At 42.4% G+C, this 21,141-nt stretch overlaps 1 protein-coding gene across 2 annotated transcripts in view; it reads right to left on the reverse strand.

Moving 5' to 3' along the window:
- The window catches only part of EVC2 (EvC ciliary complex subunit 2), a 1,020,434-nt gene that overhangs the window by 390,266 nt on the left and 609,027 nt on the right, over window positions 1-21,141 (reverse strand). The window lies entirely within an intron of this gene.

Raw genomic sequence — 21,141 nt, forward strand, 5'->3', positions numbered from 1 at the left:
CATGTAGTATTTGTAATTTGAATGTTGATGTGTATACGGAGGGAGAGCTGTGGGGGATTTGCTTGTCAGAATAATGGTATGCATGATTGGAATACTAGACTGGTATGTCAGTGTAGTGCTGGGGGAGTGTTCCAAGGGTGACAGCTGGCTGGGGTATGGATTGTCCAGGAGGGGCACGTGGATGGGTCTGTCCCTGTAGTCAATCTAAAGTAAGGCCAAGGGTCTTACTTGTGGAACTGGAATAAAAGTACTTGCAAATCAACAAGTCCAGTGTTGTATTTCAATATAGGACCAGACTACCATACGGTGTGTCACTTTTCACATGTCATCTCCCGCCTAGCTCTATACTATACAAATAGTCTGCTGCAGAAAGGCGCAGACTTCAATTTACAGATGTTGACCACTTTTTTCTTTTGGGAACCTGGGCACATTTATTCTCCCAGTATGACCATGGATCTTAGGCAAGCGAAACCTTTCTAAAAGCCTGCCCAATCGAGGACACAGAAGGGAGAGAGCCTACACAGACAAAGTGGCTCCAAAGTTTAGGGACACTAGTTATCGACTGCAAAACGACTTAAACGTAACATTATCCAGACAATATTGTGGATTGGCACTTATACATGGAGACTGAGTAGCTTAAATCTCTCTCTCCTTTGTTGACAGCTACACAACCAGGGAGGTGGAGAGGCAGGTCATTTGGGGTTTGCTAAAAAAAAAAAAAAAAATGTAAGAGCTAATTATTTCTAATGACCCCTTCTAGAATTCTAGACAATTATTTATTCATAGAAAGTTATCATGCGAAGATGGACAGTCTGGCACAATCCTATTGTAGGCTTTCACAATATCCCTACCAGAAAGGGGAAGGGAACCCCCAGCACCAGTGATAATTCCTTACTGTTTTGCATAAAATTAAAGATCATTTTGGGAACCTAAGAATGACCAAGGGCCGCCTGGAGAAGGGTAGAAAGTTTGCTGGATCTCAGGGTATGGATGGCTATGCACATGCAGTTTCCAATGTACAGACCTCCTAATTGAATTTTATCCATAATTTGTACCTGAGCAAAAGTAGCACTTCTTAAGGTTACATACCATACACCAAGCAGTGTGTTAGACATCATGCAAATATATGGCAAGAGGGGACTTGGAGACTCACATTGTGACTTTCTGCGTAGTTGAATTTGAAATTAATCTGTCTCCCGAGATCTGTTTAGGTCATAGAGAAAGAATTTTAGAGACATTGTGAAACTCAAAAGTAGCATGTAAGGAAAATCTAAAACGCTGCGGGGTGGAGAGAAATGTGAGAATGAGGAGAAGGTAGACATAGAAGGTGAATAGTAGAGTTAAAAAAAGGAAGGAAGCAGAGAAAATCCTACTCCAGGTGATCCGAATGAACTGAGGAGCAATCATCAAGACTGGGGAAAATCAATTTAAGAACAAGTAACTTAGTACCAAAAACAGTAAGAAAGCAGATGATTTTTCAGATTTTGCAAAGTTCAAAATAGCAACAGCGAGATAGTAAGGATAGTAAAGGAAAACGAGGAATGAAACAGGATGCCAAGATTATGGGCCGAAGTAGAGATCAGGAAAAGCCTTGTGTAGGGAAATCTAGCCCAAACAAAAAGAAGCAGAAAAGCGCTAGTAAAAAAAATAAAATTAAAAAAAAAAAACACATGGGCTGTGGCCTCCGCGCAGCATGTGTACAACACACACATGTAAGTAAAATGTGTGATGTTCGCAAACCAGCTAAAATAAAAATACATGTTTAACATTGTTTGACAAGACTCAAAAATGAATTGTTGGGTTACATGGAAGAATCAAGCAGATGCCAATTAAAATGGGAACTGCTCTATCTGAGGTGAAAATGCACAGAATTTTAAATGACTGTGCCATGTGTTTATTTTTTATTCTGAAATCTACAGACATTAAAGATGTGTCTTGGACAGAACATTGATCAGCAAATGCAATGTTACAGTTCTCTTTAGTATTGCAACATGGAAATAAGGGGACTTTAAATTGATACATTTTCGAATCAAATATCAGCTTTGGCCCTAGAGAGCATCTGGAATTTCAATCCACCAACTCCCCCACTCCCACCTGTTTCCAAGGAAATGAAACTCTTTTTGAAGCCGAGCAATACAAGCTGATGACTGTCACTGGAACTTATTCTCAGGAAGGAAATCCCTGCAATAACATCCAATGATATCCATTTACTACCGACATCTGTTCCTGAGCTTCCTAATATTCTTCAATATACCCTGAATTCATTCTTATAAATTGTAAGTAGTGGTCTATTCTCAAATAGTCACATCTCATAATCAGCCAGGTTTTTCTGAAGAAAGGAATATGGCACACAGACACTGACATCACCAAGGAGGCATTACCTTGTAAATGGCCATGCTAGACTTAACTACAAAAAACATTTGCACCATTAGAAAAGCATGTTCTGGGCCATAAAAGCCCCAGCCCTGAATTAACAGGGTGGAACAAAAATGTTTTTGTTACTTGTTGGGCCCAGCTGCAGATGCCATGTTGTATTTTGTGAAGAATAAATGCACTGTTGAAATTAAATTGGATTCAAATTTCTGTTAATAACTTCATAGAGAATTTTTAGTATTTCAGTTTGAAAATACCTGTTAGATGGACACAAAACGAAATTTTCAGGGATGGTATCTTCATTATGTAAATTAGGCAACTTGGTATTTCTTCACGCAGAAATAGCACACATTATTGATTCATATATCCTAGCGTCCGTATTAGCGAGTCTGTTACTCACAAATGTAAAAATAAGGTGTGCATAAACGTAGCAGAGGCATAGCCAGGATTGTCTAACAAGTGGGGCTTGAAGCTAATGTACGTGGGCTAACAGCAGTGACATTAACATCTGTAAGTGCCTGCAAAGTGCTGCTGAGTGGGCATTTACAGATTTTGGGTGGGTCTTGCCCACTCAGGCTCTACCATTTCTACACCTCTGCGTATACGTAGATGAATGGTAAAAATGTTCAACTCATCCACTGGTAGCCCTATCGACATAACAATCATCTTTTAATCCATGCCAGAGGGCAATCTGGTGAATCTATTGATAACATGATTATATGTATGGGTTATGCAGTTCATAAACGTACTATTGTTTAATCCAGAAATCTCCCAAATGACATCACATCAAATGGGAGGGAACATGGTTTAGAAGTTACTCCCCAGACTGCCCCCTTCCATAATATGTCCAATGTCCACAGAGGGGTAGGTATAATGTGATGCCTCTTTTGGAACACTGTCCAGTGGAGTGGTTTGTGTTCTATAAAAGGTCAAACCCAGAGATTTGGGACTCACTGACTGATGAAGACGAAGAAGAAGGAGGAAAGAAAGGAGAATTGATAACAGGAAGGAGGTGGAATACATTGCTTTCCTTTTGGACCCATTGATGGACTAGTAGCTGAGCGCTGTAACTGAGGCCACCAGGAGTAAAAGACCAGGCCTTCTTCAGTGGAAGAGACAGCTGACAGGCTGAGGAGGGAATTGCATCCCATCTTGCTGACTGAGGCCCAGCAGCTCCTAGAGGGGTAGAGTAGAATCAGTCCTTAAGAGGGTGCCCACTTGTCTGTAAGACCTCCAAAAGAAATCCATATGTAAGTATAATATAAATGGAAAATAATCCTTAGGGGAGTGATACTCTAAAAGGGAAGAAAAAGATAAAATCCTGCGCCCTTTCATTTGTAAATACTGAGGGGCGGGATATATAAATTGACTGTACATCCTGGTAAATCTCACTATTTATAAAGCAGAAAATCTGTTTGTTCCTTCTCCAATCCCACACCATTCCACCAATATGCACCAAATTGTACATTGTTACCTTTTTAGCACTCTCTGGACATTACTAGCTACATGACATTTGGACACCCCACCCTTTCCCCAGATTTCAGTCCATTCACACATGAAGCGGTTGCCTAAAATCGGTGAAACATCAATGGGATCGTAGAAGCTCAAACCACATTTCAAGTCAGAGCATGGACCGTTTCTGAGATGTTTGCACTGCAACACACCAGGTGAGGAGAGCGCACCGAAGGTGTCAGTATGCTGCAGCACGCCAACTGTCACCTCCCCTCCACACCGGCTCTGGGGTATGTCAGCCAGCCGCACATTCCCATTTCAGTGCTGCTTACTTCAGAGTGCAAAGCACATCAAGCGATAAGCGACTCAGAGCAGCGACCCACCGGATCATTGATTTTCAACAATTGATGAGCGTTACCATGTCTGACTACAGAACCCACGCGTAGTACAGTACTTTTTGCCCATAAGTAAATATTTCAGAAACGCATGTGCTTCTTGAGTTATAGATTTGATGAGATAGATCATTGGGTTTGCATACTGGGAGATCCCTTGACTCATGTTCTGCGCAATGAACAAGCACAGAATAGCAAATGCCATCTCACTGTGTGCATACCCAGAAAAACACAGTAGTGGAAGTCACTTCTTGGGTGCGCCATCAAGCAAATTACTTTTTTCCCGCTTTTAAGTTGTCCATTGAAAGTGAGAAATGTGCGGTTTTCATATTAATTAAATAGAAACACCACTGAAGGATAGTTTGCCAACGTACATGCTGGACATACATTTTCCATTCTACATGCAATTTACAGGAAAGAAATAACAGTAGCTTGCTGCAATTGAGTTTCTTAGAATGCTGCTGAAATTGTGGCATATATTGAGTAAGGGGGAGGTATATCGTTTAAATGAAGGGGAAGTGGAGAGTATTTGACAGAAAGTAATGTTTCGAATTCATTTTCTTTTTAACAAATGAAAGCATTATCCTGGACAATCATGCAATTAATGGTGCATTTGCGCCCAGGGTAAACAAAATATACATATGGTGATGTGCGCGTTACAAAAGTCTCTATTTCTATACCTGTAGCACTTAAAACTGAGGTGACTAGTGTACTGATCATTGTTCATCATCGGTATTGGAATTTCCTTAATGCATAACTTGGATGATATTTAAATTGTCTCAATAATTTCTATTTTATTAATAAACAGACCCTGTGTGTTGCTTGTCCCAAAAGGGGAGGGTGGCTGTAGGGAATTAACGTTAAATTGGGGATCCCCGATCCATAAATGGAAAATTGTGCATGGCTGGTTTGGGACGGGTGACAATTTCCCCTGAATTAGATGCTGCACTGTGAAAACATCCTACAGTCGGGACCAAAATGAGAGGAAGGAGAGGGCAGATGGATAGGCACAGGAAAGAAAAGTATTTAATTCATGGATAGATTGCAGTGAAAAGAGCTTGCTAGCACAGAGGGACAGTTGATAATAAATGCATGAAGTTGAACTGCAAAGATAGAAAAACAAACAAAAGTTTGGAAAACATTAGCATAAAAATGGCAATTTAAGACAGATGAAGGTAAAAGAGAAGGGGACGGTTACAAAAAGGAAAACGGGACCGAGGCTCTGTTGGATGAGAAAAGTCACTAGTATAGGAAACCGAATAGAGTGATTAGAGTGACAAGAAAACAGGCAAAGTGCTGGGTCAGGAATACTAATATCAGCCAAAAGCCACAGATGTGTCCAAAGGAATACCTAGAGAGAAGTGCATAGAGTGATCAGTTAAGTGATAAAATGAGAAGCAAAAGAGCAATTTCAGTACAGTGGGTCGGACAGAGAGTTAAGAGTAGACAAAGGCCCTTATTCAGAGAGCATTTTCCAATGGGGCTTTGCCATTATAAAACGCTTCTGTGAATTAGGCCCAAAGTGTTAAATCAGTTTACAAAGGAAATTAAGAAAAGAGGGATGGTTATCTGAAGGAAAGGATAAGTCACGGAAAGGTAGATTAATGATTGAAAAGTAGCATGTAAAAAAAAAGAGGCAATTTCCAGAAATATTTGAGTATTTATAAGTTGAAGACAACTCTCGAATACAGCTCAAGGGTTTTCATTGAATAGATTGAGAAGCGGCTCATTATGGGCACCCCACCTCCTTTCCTTGTCACGGCTCGCTCCCTTCGCTCCCATTCCCGTCACTTGGGGGCATGTTTTGGGGTTTATTCCCTACTGGACATTTCCTCCGAACCTTATGCTACAGTGCTGTGATGAATTGGGAGCGCTAAAACCTTATTTTCCAAGATACTTCCCTTTCGGATACATTCCAGGTTTTTGGCAGCCAGCATGCTACTTTAATCTAATGACTATGCTTCCCAGAATGCCTGGCTCACTGCTTCACCTCCTCCCTTGCATGACAAGGTTGGGTGGAGGATAGGCAACACCTGTGGCTGTAGGTGCAGCAGGCGGCACATCTGAGGGGTGTGCTCGTTAAGCAGCTTTAAAAGCCTCAGTTTGCTTCAGTCCAGCGCTGGTCATTGTTGTAGTGTTCCTGTTCTGACTGGTCCCTTGTTGCTAGCTTTTGTGCCTCGTTCCTGTTTCTTGTTCCTCTGCCCTGGATTTCAGATTTATGTGCTTAATTGATTTCTGATTTCTGGATTTCCCTTTCTGCCTTCCTCTGTCTGCAGGCAGCCTTTCTCTGTGCTTTACCCTTTGATGCTGCCCAATTTGCCAGTGTTCTCTGTCTCTTTGATACTGTGCTTTGCTACTGAAAAACTTGATGCATTAGTCTTTCCCTTTATAGATTTAGCTTCCTGCCTTTTCTCCTTGGATGGGTGGGAAAGGTTTCCTTTTGTGATATCATTTTCCCTGCTCCTGATCCTTACTTTCTATTGGGATCCATTCCATGTTTTCCATTGCACTTCTGCATTTATTTCCCATTGATTATTAGGTGTGGGGTGCTGTTGTAACTAGTCCCTGTGTGAATGTCTTTTGTTTTCCTCACTATTCTATAATCACATTCCTACTTGCCCCTTGACTTGGGTCTTATGTATTTAGTTATCCTCCACCCATTGCTGTTATAGCCTTCTGGGTTCCTGTTTGATCAACTGGGTTTGTGGGTTTACTGACATTCAAGTGGTCTTTTCCGGTCCTCGTGAATACTGTTTCTAAGTTCCTTATTCAGTATCATCCGGAGTGTCAGCTCACAGATCCTGTCCTTCCTTGCCCTCTACGTGGGCTCAGCGCTGTCAGTATCTGTAATAGCATAGTGGGTAAGGAGTTTGCCGACTTTCCTTTCAGTCATAAGGAGGTTCTAAGTGCTTACCCCACATCCCTTTTCATATATTGGTATTATTGTTTCACTCTATTTGCACTCCTGGGTTTTAGTATACACGAGTCTTGGGTATTGTATGCACGTTGTTAGATTCAAAGTTGTTCACTGTGCGATTCCGTGCACATTTCCCTTGCCATATTCATTGCCTTCTTCCTTTCTTAACAGAATGACCAGCCGTTATTCCCGTTTGAATATGGCCAGTTAAGAAAGAAAGGCAGCAAGGCCACTAACAAGTTTGTACAGAAAGCTTCCCTTACGTTTACCTGTGACAATCAAATCACTGATCCTGACTTAAATGAACTCCTTGTCACGAATGGGTATTTACGTGCAAAGTATTTCTCCCACAGGATGGTCCATCGTACATTGCCTGATCCTAGTTCTGTCTTTAATTTTGATCCAGAGTCTATGTTCGCACAAGCCTTAGCAGCGGAAAACAACACACTGCTAGATTTATTACACACAAGTACCTCTGTTGTTGAACCCCATGATTCCGGTTGTGCTTTATCTCAGATTGAACAGTTTCATGATTCAAACATAAAGAATGGAGCGGTTCCTTGATTATCTTCTGTTTTCAGCCCTCAGTCTACAGCTTACTCCTCTGCACAAGTACTTACTGTAGTCCCTAATGCCAAGAGGTCTGATGTCAATAGTCTGCTTAAGGGAAACACAGACCAAGTCGGTAAGAGAGAGTATAGATCACAAAACCTGCAAGCAGTAAATGACAATGTACAATCAGTGCACATCCGGATGGCTAGGGCAGGATCCAGCCCTGATGCCACCATGCCTTCCCCTGTGCCTACTGATAGGGATGTACAGTTAAGGCGGGGCATGCTAAAAGCTGAACTTGAGGAGTTAAAACAAGAATACATTACTTTACAAGAGGAGAATAAAACCTTACAGCCTTTTCTGAATACACCTCAAACTTTATCTGTTGATGAAGTGAATACTGTTCAGTCCCTGAGTGCGGAGATTTTTGTAGGTCATGATACTTGTCATTATGTAAAATCTATTGAGAGTGAAAAGTCCTTTTTCTAGCACAGCACTTATTCAGGGCACAGGTTCTGACAATTGTTCTACCGTTTGTCAGGAATTGCTGTTAGCTGAAGATTTACAAGCCACTCCTTTACCTAAGATTTCCTGTGTAGCAGTTTGTCATAATTCTGAGCTTGAACACATACATGCTTCTGATTTCCAAACACAATCCACAATGGTGGCATACACAGAATCAGTCACTACTGTAGGCTTAGGTTCTGCCCTTGATCTAGCTGCTGAGACTGAAGTAGACATTCAAGCTGATGTGGAAAACGATGCTACCTCTGTGTTCGCTCCTCCTTCTGCCAATTTTGCTCACAACGAACAGTCAAAGACAGCACAGAATTCTTGTTTTGATGGACTCATTCCACAGTATACTGAACCAAAGACCCGGCAGGCGATTCCTGAACTGTTGATTGTTAATATGCCACTTTCAAAAGCTAAGACAGACGAATGAACATTTGACGAAATGCTGATTAACAGAGACTTTACTATGGTGATTCCTCTGGTTGATTTTGACTTCTAAAAAAGAAGAGACTCTGTGTCATCCACTAAAGAGAGGGACGGCATGGGTACATCTCAGTCTTTGGTTACTGGTGACAAGGAGTCAACCGCCCTAAAGGTGCTTTCCATTCCTGAGCCACAAATGTGTCTGTTAACTTCTGGAACTTCAGTCTGTCCTCCTACAACCATTGACTCTTCGATTATCCAGTCCACGGCTCTGCAGTCATCGTTGACACATGTGACTTCAATCAATGAACAATTGCTATGTCTGCCAGTCACTCAAGAGCCTTCACCATGTACGTGGTCAGAGCCAAAGACCTTGACAAGTTTGTCTTCAGCTAACGAGACGGCTCCAGCTTGCATGCCCTCAGCCTCACAATTTCCTCTGGCATGCCTGTTTTCGGCTACAGTGACTCATCCAGCAGATTATCCTTCAGCCATGGAGCCTCCGGTAGCACATCCTGAGTGCATGTCTTCCGTCCCAGAGCCTACTGCTAGTTTGGCTTCAGTTCATGAGAGACCTGTATCCTGCTCAGCCTTGCTGCCAATATCGGAGGTGCACCTGTCTACTCTATCTGAGCATGTTGCATATTCTTCTACTTCAGAGTTACCTCCTGAATCCCAACCATTTATTACGGATGAACGTCCAGCCTGCCCTTCGTATGCTTCAGGGGGATCACCAGAATGCCTGCCTTTCACACAAGTTGATTCTCCCAACTGCTTGACTGTAGCATCAGCGCCTCCCGAATATGCAACATCTGAGTCTGAGACTTCTGCCAGCTCTCTCTCCAGAAACATCAAGCTGGATCACGACTCGGGAGGGCCTTACATGCAAGGCCGTTGGACTTGCCTGGAGTGTTACGAGAAGGAGACGGATACCATCCACTATGGCCCAGTCACCGAACAAGTAGCCGACCAGGATAGCGGGCTGGACGGTTTGCATTTGGGGGCCAGTTTGGATCAGCCGCTTGACAGATTTCTTGTTGCCGGATCCCACATGAGTCTGAGGGAGGGGACGGGCACGGCCCCCCAGCTGCAGCACAAGTCGGGTGCAAGTAGCCAAAGGAAGGGTATGACTGCTGCAGTTCAAGATGTGCCTGTTATTGCTCCTGCTGCGAGTGTGCCTGATGTACCAAGTACTGCGTCTATCACTCCTATCGGTATGCCAAACGTCCCTGCAGTGGTATCCCACGTGCAACAAGGTGGCTAGATGACTGACACCAGGAGTGCCAGCCTCATACAACCCATTGGACTTCCAGGCCCCCAAGGCGTGGAACAGATGCAGTCGAACCTTGGTCACCCTCAACCACAGGCCTTTACCCAGATGGATGACGGGAGAAGATCCGAACCTCTACCTCGGCCGCCACCTTCTTTTTCTGAACATGAACATTTCCTGAAACCTGCTATTTGTGTGTCCGCTCTCGGCAGGGAGGCTACCAGAGCATCTACCATTGTCTAAAGCATGTTGCACCAGCCTGCCTCCCTCCTCAATGATGTATGAGTGTTCGCTCCCAGTGTCTGAGCTTCCTGGACCTTCCAACTCTGCTTCGGTCCTGCAAGTCCTTCATGCCTTTCTTCGACCCATGAGTATCTTCCTCACCGAAAACCTGCCTATGGCTCTTCTAGACTTCGGCCTGATTCTATTAATTCCAGTCTCTCTGCTTTTGCCCGCGGGTCATTGTTTCCGTCAGTGCCACCTCCGAAGACAAAGCGCTCCTGTCATGGAAGGAAGATGTTTTGTGCGGGTGACGGTCGCCTGGAGTCGGCCGTGGGAGGGGGTATACTGTCACGGCTCGCTCCCTTCGCTCCTGTTCCTGTCACTTGGGGGCATGTTTTAGGGTTTATTCCCTACTGGACATTTCCTCCGAACCTTATGCTACAGTGCTGTGATGAATTGGGAGCGCTAAAACCTTATTTTCCAAGTTACTTGCCTTCCGGATCCATTCAAGGTTTTTGGCATCCAGCATGCTACTTTAATCTAATGACTATGCTTCCCAGAATGCCTGGCTCACTGCTTCACCTCCTCCCTTGCAGGACAAGGTTGGGTGGAGGAAAGGCAACAACTGTGGCTGCAGGTGCAGCAGGTGGCACACCTGAGGGGGGTGCTCGTTAAGCAGCTTTAAAAGCCTCCGTTTGCTTCAGTCCAGTGCTGGTCATTGTTGCAGTGTTCCTGTTGTGACTGGTTCCTTGTTCCTAGCTTTTGTGCCTCGTTCCTAGTTCCTGTTTCTTGTTCCTCTGCCCTGGATTTCAGATTTATGTGCTTAATTGATTTCTGATTTCTCGATTTCCCTTTCTGCCTTCCTCTGTCTGCAGGCAGCCTTTCTCTGTGCTTTATCCTTTGATGCTGCCCAATTTGCCTGTGTTCTCTGTCTCTTTAATACTGTCCTTTGCTACTGAAAAACTTGATGCATTAGTCTTTCCCTTTATAGACTTAGCTTCCTGCCTTTTCTCCTTGTATGGGTGGGAAAGGTTTCCTTTTGTGATATCATTTTCCCTGCTCCTGATCCTTACTTTCTATTGGGATCCATTCCATGTTTTCCATTGCACTTCTGCATTTATTTCCCATTGATTATTAGGTGTGGGGTGCTGTTGTAACTAGTCCCTGTGTGAATGCCTTTTGTTTTCCTCACTATTCTATAATCACATTCCTACTTGCCCCTTGACTTGGGTCTTATGTATTTAGTTATCCTCCACCCATTGCTGTTATAGCCTTCTGGGTCCCTGTTTGATCAACTGGGTTCATGGGTTTACTGACATTCAAGTGGTCTTTTCCGGTCCTCGTGAGTACTGTTTCTAAGTTCCTTATTCAGTATCATCCAGAGTGTCAGCTCACAGATCCTGTCCTTGCTTGCCCTCTACGTGGGCTTAGCGCTGTCAGTATCTGTAATAGCATAGTGGGTAAGGAGTTTGCCGACTTTCCTTTCAGTCATAAGGAGGTTCTAAGTGCTTTCCCACATCCCTTTTCATATATTGGTATTATTGTTTCACTCTATTTGCACTCCTGGGTTTTAGTATACACGAGTCTTGGGTATTGTATGCACGTTGTTAGATTAAAAGTTGTTCACTGTGCGATTCCGTGCACATTTCCCTTGCCATATTCATTGCCTTCTTCCTTTCTTAACACTCCTTCATATCCTTTGAGGGGTTCCTTTTAACTAGAGATCGGTAACACAAATGTCTAATAGTTAAATTGTTCATAATGACCAAAAGGTAAACATTCTCTATTTCACTTCACCTGGAAACAATGCAGATTGATCCTAACCAGGGTTCTACAATAGACATGTTATCAAGATGCTTCCCAACCACCAAGGTTCCACTCTGTCAATTTCTTGCAGGTTCTTGTACTCCTCAACTTGATGTTCTATTCTTCCCTTCCCCTTAAACACTCTCTCCCCTCTTTTTCTCCCACTCTCTAACTGTCCCTCCAATGATCTACTTTCTACTTCTATTCTCCTGTACTCTCTGCTTCTACCCCCATGTACTTCCCCCTTTGTGCACGACAACCCTCCCTTCTTCATTTTACTACTCTTCCCTATCCACTCTCCCACTCTGCTACTCTTCCATCTCTACTCTACTATTCTCCTCTCCACCCACAACTTCTCCCACAGTAATTCTCCTTCGAATCGCTCAGTCACCTTCAAACTCAGTTTCATTTACTTCCTGCTATCCATCCGTTAATCTCACTCATTCACCTTGCATGCACTCCCACACACAATTAACATTTTCTCCCACCACCCAAGAACTCCTCTTCCACACTGTTTCAGCAATCCTCCTTCACAATCCTCTACACCATCCTTCCTTCAACTGGTCTGTTAGACCTCCTTTTCCTCCCTTCATTTCACCCAACAACCCACAGTGCCTTGATGTCCACGCCCATTTTCCCCCCACTTTCCTCCTCCATTTGTTCTCTCCCTCAGGTGGTACCCCAATCCAATCATTGGCCTCTTCCTCTCCAGGGGCGTTGTTACAGGTACGCACACAAATATAACAGGCTTATTGCTTTTTTTCCCCCTTCTGTGCAGGTTTGTGGGATTTGGTAACAACAGCCACTCAAAGTCTAGTCAATTTCAGAATTTGTATTTCTGCCTGCATGGTGTAATGATGGCTTGTTAAATGTATAGTCCATTCCATGGTTGCTATCAGGCTACACAGAGTGTCTGGATTGCCTGTTTGATATGCAGACTGTTCTTTAGGTCCACTAAAGGTAGGATCCAGTTTAAAGTTTGTCTCATGTAGAGCGCCTGGATTGCCAGTTTGATGTATGGATCTCCTCATGGTATTGCAGTACCTCGCCGGCTCAGTTAGGTTGCTTGCTCTTTCCTCCACCGCCAGGCCTTCTAGGCTATGTTTTATGAGGAAAAGAGACAGAGTCGGTTTAGAATTGTTCACAACAGTTATCGGTTAAGAGAAGGTGGTACTTAGTTCACCAAGCCAGGTAGAATGGGCCAGAGAGCAAGGTCTGGGAAGGACTGACTCTGGGAATCCTCCTGCCCCTGGCTGAGAACGGTCTCCATCCCCGCCTGACAGGGTCAGCGGACTGACCATGTTGCATAGGCCAAAGCAAGAGATTTCAATGTTCCTTAACATATAAACACTTACAGTTGATGGACTTCTGCATCATTACAATTGCAGTGAATCCCTGGACCGCATTGCCAAGTGAGATGCTGGCAGCTGGTCTATGCTTACAATACGTGGGTTATGCATGCTTTAGGCGTTAAGGAGACATGAGCATGCAGTGAAGAAACTCTGCGTGTGGAAGTCCTTTATCCTTGGTGGTATGGCAGACATGGATAGTACTCATCAGGCCAGCATCGAACGCAGAAGTTCTCAGGACAGAGGTACAGAGATTGCCTCTCATGAGCAAACACCCTGGAAGAAATCTGCATTCTGGAAAGTCACATGAATAGGTTCCCCACATGGAAGGAATGAGATATGAACGGTCCCCATTTCAGAATGACAAATATGGGCATTAACGTTCAATAAACAGACATTCAAATATGGATAACATATAAATCACACAAAACAAGGACAAATTAAGACAGCTGAAGTTACAGGGTGGGTGACATTTATAAAGAAAAAAAAAAGGGGGTAAGACTTAGAGCTGGGACATTGGATTTTGGAATAACTCGCCAAGAAAGAAAATGGAAATCATTTGTACATGGCAGGCAAGCCAAACTTTATTTTGAGGAAAAGGGGGGCATCATGGGATAATTCATTTGTGGCTAGAGAGAAAAGGAAACTCACAGTAAAAAACACATCCCGTGGGGCCTGCAGGACAAAAGCTGTGCAGGAAAATACATCAGACATAAAACCGTGAAACTAGAGAGTGTTTCAACTAGTATGGAGCAGTGCTGTTGCCGCCTGACAATTATTACAAGGGAAAGATGAATGCAGCAATAAAGAGAAATTAACCAATTCATATATTTCTGTAATTAAGACATTAGCCATGTCCTGTGGCTTTAGAAGGATAGCAGAACCGTATGAACCTGGCACCCATGCATACAAACAGTGCAGCAGTGAAATAAATGCTTTCGCCGACTGGAAATTCAAATAGAGAATTAGTGTGCTCAAAAAGGTGTAACACACCAATCTGTGCACAACTGAATTGAATTGATTATTTATATAGCACCCATAGACAATGTCTTTCAAAGCGCTTCAAGGCAGTGTGGGAACATGGGAGAAAACAGTGACATTCATACAGTCCTTGATAGCTTGATACATACAGAATGTGAAAAATAACTATCGTGATCAGCCTGGCGACATTTCAAACAGGGCAAACTCTTATGGAAATGATAAGGAGGGGAGGGGGGCGGGAAGGAGAATGAGCCAGACAAGCGGCTACATTACTGTGCCTGACGACAATTGAGGTAGTGCGTGATTGTAACAATATGTGGGGGTCGAGGGGGGTTGGAGTAAGGGAGAAGGAGAAGGAGAAGAACAAAACAAGCAACTATCCTACTGGGCCTCACAACAGATTCAGATAATGCTACAGGGGGAAAAGGGGGCGAAAACAGATGAGAGAGAGGGAGGGGGGAGGAGACAAACAAGCTGCTATCAAACGGGTCAGGAGACATAAATTATAGAGTAAGAGCTAGTTAACAATGATAATGATCATGATCATGATGTGTTATTTATATATCACCCAACCGAAATTGGTACTCATTTATCGACCTTGGAAGGATGAAAGGCTGAGTTGGCCTTGCCAGGATTCGAACCTGCGACCTGCAGATCACACTCAGATCGCAGCAGCGAGCGCTCAACCCACTGAGCTATATTAACGGCATGATAATAATAAGGAGTGGTGGGGAGTGCGAAGGAGAGCGAGAGACAGGCGGCTGCATTACTATGTCAAAGGAGGTAGTGCCGGAATTAACAATAGGTGGGGGGAGCAAAGTGGGGTTGAAGTAGGTAGAAGGAGAAGAACAGAACAAGCTACTATCATATTAGGCCTGACGACAATGGCAGAAAAAGAAAAGAGTAAAGAACCAGGGCAGAGTGAATGGGGCATGGTAAACAAAGTGGAGAATTGGGGGCCTTTTAAAGATGGTGGGTGGTGAAGCAGATAAGAACTGGGAGAAAAACAAAGAATATAGAACGTTATGGGGTAAGTGCTTTAAGTGTTGCTAGAACAGGTACCTGCCTTATTCCATGTTATGCCCAGTGCAGTAACCGAAGTGCAATAAATGTGAAAAGTGGGCTCCCTTTGTGTAAGTTTGAAGGAAGAGAAGAAATTAAAAAATTGTGAAAAGCAAGAGAAAAGGGAAAGATGAAGTTGTGGCCAATGAGTTGGCGCACTGTACAGGACAACGGAAAAGAAGCCACCGAACGCTAGGTGAGAGTGAAAAAAACACAATAAAAGATGTTTACAACATACTATTATCTCTCAGGAATGATGCCAACAATTGGGTACACAAGGACTAAAATAAGTACTACAATGCCCTGCTATCAATCCAGGGACTAGCAATTAATGTCAATCAACATAACAGTATACCGAGAATTATTGCATATATTCAATGGGTAAAGAGTGAAGGGGCAATTCTATCTTGTGGAAAAAAGTTCTAAACTTAGAAAGGAGGGAACAGGGTTTGTCAATAATGACATTAGACCTCAATCACATAGTCAAGTTGCTAGGCGCAAATGTAAACCCTTTAGCAAAAGTAATGCCTTCCGAATGGTAGCACTGCGGAGGTGGGGGGGTTGTGTTCAGACTAACGAAATACCAAAATTATGCAAATCAGGAAGCATGCCAATAGCCATCTGGCAATATGTGGAGAGTCAGTTAAAGACAATTCTGAACGGGGACATCATTTAACACATGGATGCAGCACTGGGGACAGCACCAATTGCTGCAGCAAGGAAGTCACACACCAAAATAAGAGTTGGTGTGGACTTGAGACGAACAGAGATCATGATCAGAAAAGGTCCCATTAGCAGACTTTGCAGATACACATCATGTGATAACGGTTCATGTGACTGAATCTATGAAGGGAGAATTACCAAGTGATGCTGTATCCGGTTTCAAACGGACAGGGTTGGACTCACTGGAGATTACCTACTATTTACTTAGAGCATGTGGTAGTTAATTCTCATTCCCTGCCAGACTGGCTTGTTTGCTCATAGAGAGTGAAACCAATCCACGCCTTTATTTTAAGCAGCATACCACAGGTTTTATTTTAATTTTATTTTTTTATAACGTGCCTAATACCATACCCAAGTTCGGTTTCTAAGTGCAGATCTGGGATTCGAACCTCTGTTGCACTGAGTGGTCTTTCTTCCAAGACCAGCGTGTTGCCCCTGTGCTCTTGAATCCAAAGGTAGAAGGTTGTGATTGCTATTCTGTTAAGCCTGGCTTCTTCTTGTTTCCTAAAAGTTTGCACTGAATATCAACTATTGGCAAGATATGAAGGGAGAGGTAGATGTAAACATTGGGAAAGCTGCAGGTGGCTTACATAATGATGGTCCTCTCTCTCGGTTTCTCTCTCTGGGAGAGGAAATGTTATTCCACTATAAACTGCAAAATTACCACAGTGATCTATCCATTTTTGAGGTAAAATGTAGGAAGTCTTGAAGCTGAACGAAAACTTACTATAAGCTACACATCCTCTATAGATGGCACATACTTACAACTGGGGATGTAATGTCCGGAATGAGGTGTCCATAAATAGAAAAACGTGCAAGTTGTCGCTGCTGAGGAGTGGTGGTATTAGCCTCTCAGTGTCATGACCTTTGTGGAGAACATTGAGGCACGACTGAGGAAAAGAGAAAGATGACAACTGCACTTGGCTACAGTAAATCAAAGGAAGTTGCATTTGCTCCTATAAAAGAAGAATGTAAGTAAGCTCCCAAGGTTTCAAAAGGCCATCCTGTCTTCTGATGGCATTTGCAGAATCTGGCTGGTGTGCCCATATTGTATTTCACCTTTCTTAAATACATTTTGAGGAAGACTATATCAACAAGATTGTTAGCAACTGCCTCAATATAACCTTGTCTATTGGAGGGCCTCCACTCCCATCTCATCCTGAATCAAAATTCAGTCTTAATAATAAGGGAACCTCTTCAACAGCGAGAGCACTGCTAAAAAATGATGAGGTCGTTCCATGATCACATTTTCAGTAAGAACACATAATCCGCAGTAAAGACTTTGAGATGGTCTACCTAAAGGGCCAGGTGATGGATTAGATGTTTGAAGCTCTAGGACAGGGGTCGTCAATGTGTGGCTCCCATCATCTTTCAACATGGACTATGCTGGCTAATGCGGAGGGGAGATAGTGTCAAATTCATCTGAAGAGCCAAAGGTTGCAGATTCCTGCTTTAGGTGCTCCCCATTTATAAGGGGGTGAAATTATAGTTGTTGAGCGAAATTCCGAGTCTTCATTAGCTTGGGAATGTGATTTGCTTCTGGCACTGCTTTTTGATTTTGGGGATGGTTAGATCCTCTAGCCTGAAACAAATGTTAATGCAATAGTATGTCTAGCAATTTGTTGTACCTTTCTTGCAAGTTATTTTCTAAGTTTTAAGTTTAAAAAAAATATATATATATAAAATTCTTTGCCATATTTTCACGTAAACCGAAACCCAAAGCCTGTTATCCAGGACGTACAGATATCTCCATTCAGGACACTCTTACTTTACGTATCCTTGAAGATTTGGAATTTGAAAATGCAGACTATATGAACAATACAGATCAAGAACTTGAACTAACGAATGCAGATACCAGTTGGCCAGGCAAAACAGCATTAAAAATGAAATCTAAATTTAACCCCATGTTCAATCCGGGAGGCCATGTTGAGGCTTTCCAGGACCTGGTAATCAACGATCTCAAAAAGATCCGGAAGAAACAGCAGCCTATGAGAACAAACCTAACCCCAGTACAACAACGCACATTGAAACAACTTGGTGCAATGACGGAGTATATAATCAAACCATCAGATAAGGGGACTAATATAGTCATGATGAATCGGAATGACTATATTAAGGAGGCCCATAGACAACTAACAGATAAAAACTGCTACGCTAAATTACAAGGTGATTCTTCCCAAGCCATGAGTGTGTTACTGGCCAATCTTTTACAGACTTGGAAGGAGAGAGACCTGTTAGACGAAGACATTTGCACATTTCTACAACCCAAATTTCCCACCATTCCAACAATTTATTTTCTGCCTAAAGTTCACAAGAGCTTGACCAGACCCCCAGGCAGACCAATTGTTACACTATGTGGGGCATTGTTGGAAAACCTATCACGGTTTGTGGATGAAACATTGATTACTTTCGTTACTACTCTGCCCTCTTATTTAAGGGATACAAAAGACTTTTTGAGTAGAATAGAAGGCATCCCATGGGAAACGTCTTACTTGCTGACACCACTAGATGTGGTCTCCCTCTATGCATCAATCCGACACTTTGATGGTCTTAAAGCATGCGAGTATTTTTTTAACACCAGATCCATGAATTATATGCCATATGGCATCATGATAATAAAGATGATTAGATTCTGCTTAACCAACAACTGTTTTCTGTTTGATAAGGAGTTCTTTATCCAGCTTCAAGGCACCGCCATGGGCACCACGTTTGCTCCCTCGTATGCGAATTTGACAATGGGCTGGTGGGAGAAGTTTGTTGTCTGGCATCCGAGCAACATCCAACATACAGACAAAATAATACTGTGGCTACGTTACATCGATGATCTGTTTGTGATCTGGGATGGCAGCGATCAGGAATGGCTAGACTTTGTGAGGATATTAAATATTAATGAGCTCAACCTTCAATTCACAGAAAGTCATAGCAAGACGGACATAGTGTTCTTGGATATCGCAGTCTCAGTGGCCAATAGCGAACTTATCAGCAGCCTATATAGAAAGCCAACCAGCTCAAACATCCCATTACATGCAAAGAGCAGCCATCCCACAGCCTTAAAATGGAGCATTCCGTATGGGGAATTTATACGCATACGTAGAAACTGTTCTAATATCAACATCTTTGACAGCGAATGTGCCCTGATGGCTCAGAGATTCAAAAATCGAGGCTACCCAATCAAAGTACTGGAAAGAGCATTTTTAACAGCTAGGGACATGGATCGTTCCCTACTACTGGTTTCTAATGCTGTCCAAACGAAGATCACGGACAATGTAGACACACGTTTGATTCTGACCTTTGGTAACAGGGCCCAAAATATTTGCCAAGTAATACAAAAACATTGGCATGTTTTAAAACTAGATGAACATCTTGGCGAGCTATTGGCACCTAAAGCTAACATCACATTCCGTAGATCGCCTTCATTTAAAGATACTCTTGTACCCAGCTTCATGAGTCCTCTAGTTAACCAATCAGGAGCCAGTTGGATGAACATCAAAAGACCGGGCTTCCAAAAATGTTCTAAATGTAAAGCATGTACCTATGCTGTTAACATCAGTTGTTATTTACATCCCATTTTAGGAGAGAACATTAAGATTGTGTCTAGAATTACTTGTGAAACTGAATATGTGGTATATGTGTTAAACTGCCCATGCAACAAGTGGTATGTCGGTAGCACCAAAGGACAACTTAAATTAAGGATGCTACAGCACATCAGGGCAATTAAGAATGCCGATCCGACTTACCCTATGGCCCTTCATTTTAAGAATCAACATGGAGGCAAACTAGAGGGTTTTACCTTCTTTGGTATACATACTATCACCAAACCACTTAGAGGCAATCGTGAATTAACATTACGACAGTTAGAAACCAGCTGTATTTTAGACCTAGAGACAAAAAAACCCAGGGGTCACAACCTTGATGAGGAACTATATACCTTCCTGCACATGAGGTTCTAGTAGATATTGTCTCAGATTTGCTCTGACCAGGTTTCATATGTCTCATAGGCTTGCTTTTTTCTTTCCAAGTATAGACTAGGGTACACAAATAATACGCGCTATGCCCTGAGCAATGAAATGCACAATGTGTCTCCGAGTATCACATATTTGTCTTTTTCATACCTCTTAAATCTTTGATGATAATGGAGTTACTATATGTGTATTTATATAATAACGGTCTGGGGTTTTGTTCTCACAGTTTTGGTGTGTTTTTAAACCATTTTTTTTAATATGTAACTGTATAGGTTTTGATACTTATTTTAAGTGGTTTTTCAACACAGAGACTTTTGGACTGGATTTTACCTGCTTTACTGTGTTAAATCGGTGATAATTCTATATGGACTGAACACCGAAGGTTTTTATACTACATTTGGAATACTTCCCTTCTTTTAAAACATTAGGATGCATGTACATGGGTCAACTTCTTATTAATATGACTTATAGGTCATTTTATGTATTTGGAAGTTTAGCACTTTACAATCAAGCAATATTTGTATGCACTTTGCACTTTACAAAAGGAAAACTTTTTCTGCACTAGTTTTCTTATAAAAAACACATTAGTAGCCCATGCATTTACCTCAGACTCTGTGAGAAATATAAATTAATAGAGATATTCTTTACTTTATATAAATAGGATACTAAAATCCATATACTAAATTACTGACTACAGAGCCCTATATTCATAGGCGAGGTACATGCATGGACGGAGAGCACTATGCACTTTATTCAATCGCTGCTATGTAAATATGTATTTTTGCTGCTAAAATGCTATTTGCACATAAATCCAAAATCTTTATCTTTTACATTTTTGCACAAACCCCAACAAATAGGTATTATTGCCTACATGCATTCCGTTTAAGTATTATCCAAGCCTGCTGTATGTTATACGCAATCACAGCATCATACATATAGCGAAGCACATCCATGTTTGAGCAGGTCAAAAGGCATATGAGCCGATCTGCACCCTGTAAAGGCTACTATTGCTTTTGATTGTCACTAGGCAGCCAGGAGCAATATTTGATTACTTCCTCCTTTTATGCAATGTCAACGGATTATGGGCACACAAAAAAACGGAATTTGAGAAACATGGTTTCTTTGTGTAACTGCTTTATTTCAA

This window comes from Ambystoma mexicanum, chromosome 6q, assembly GCF_040938575.1.
Source record: "Ambystoma mexicanum isolate Mex_15411 chromosome 6q, UKY_AmexF1_1, whole genome shotgun sequence".
NCBI lineage: Eukaryota > Metazoa > Chordata > Amphibia > Caudata > Ambystomatidae > Ambystoma > Ambystoma mexicanum.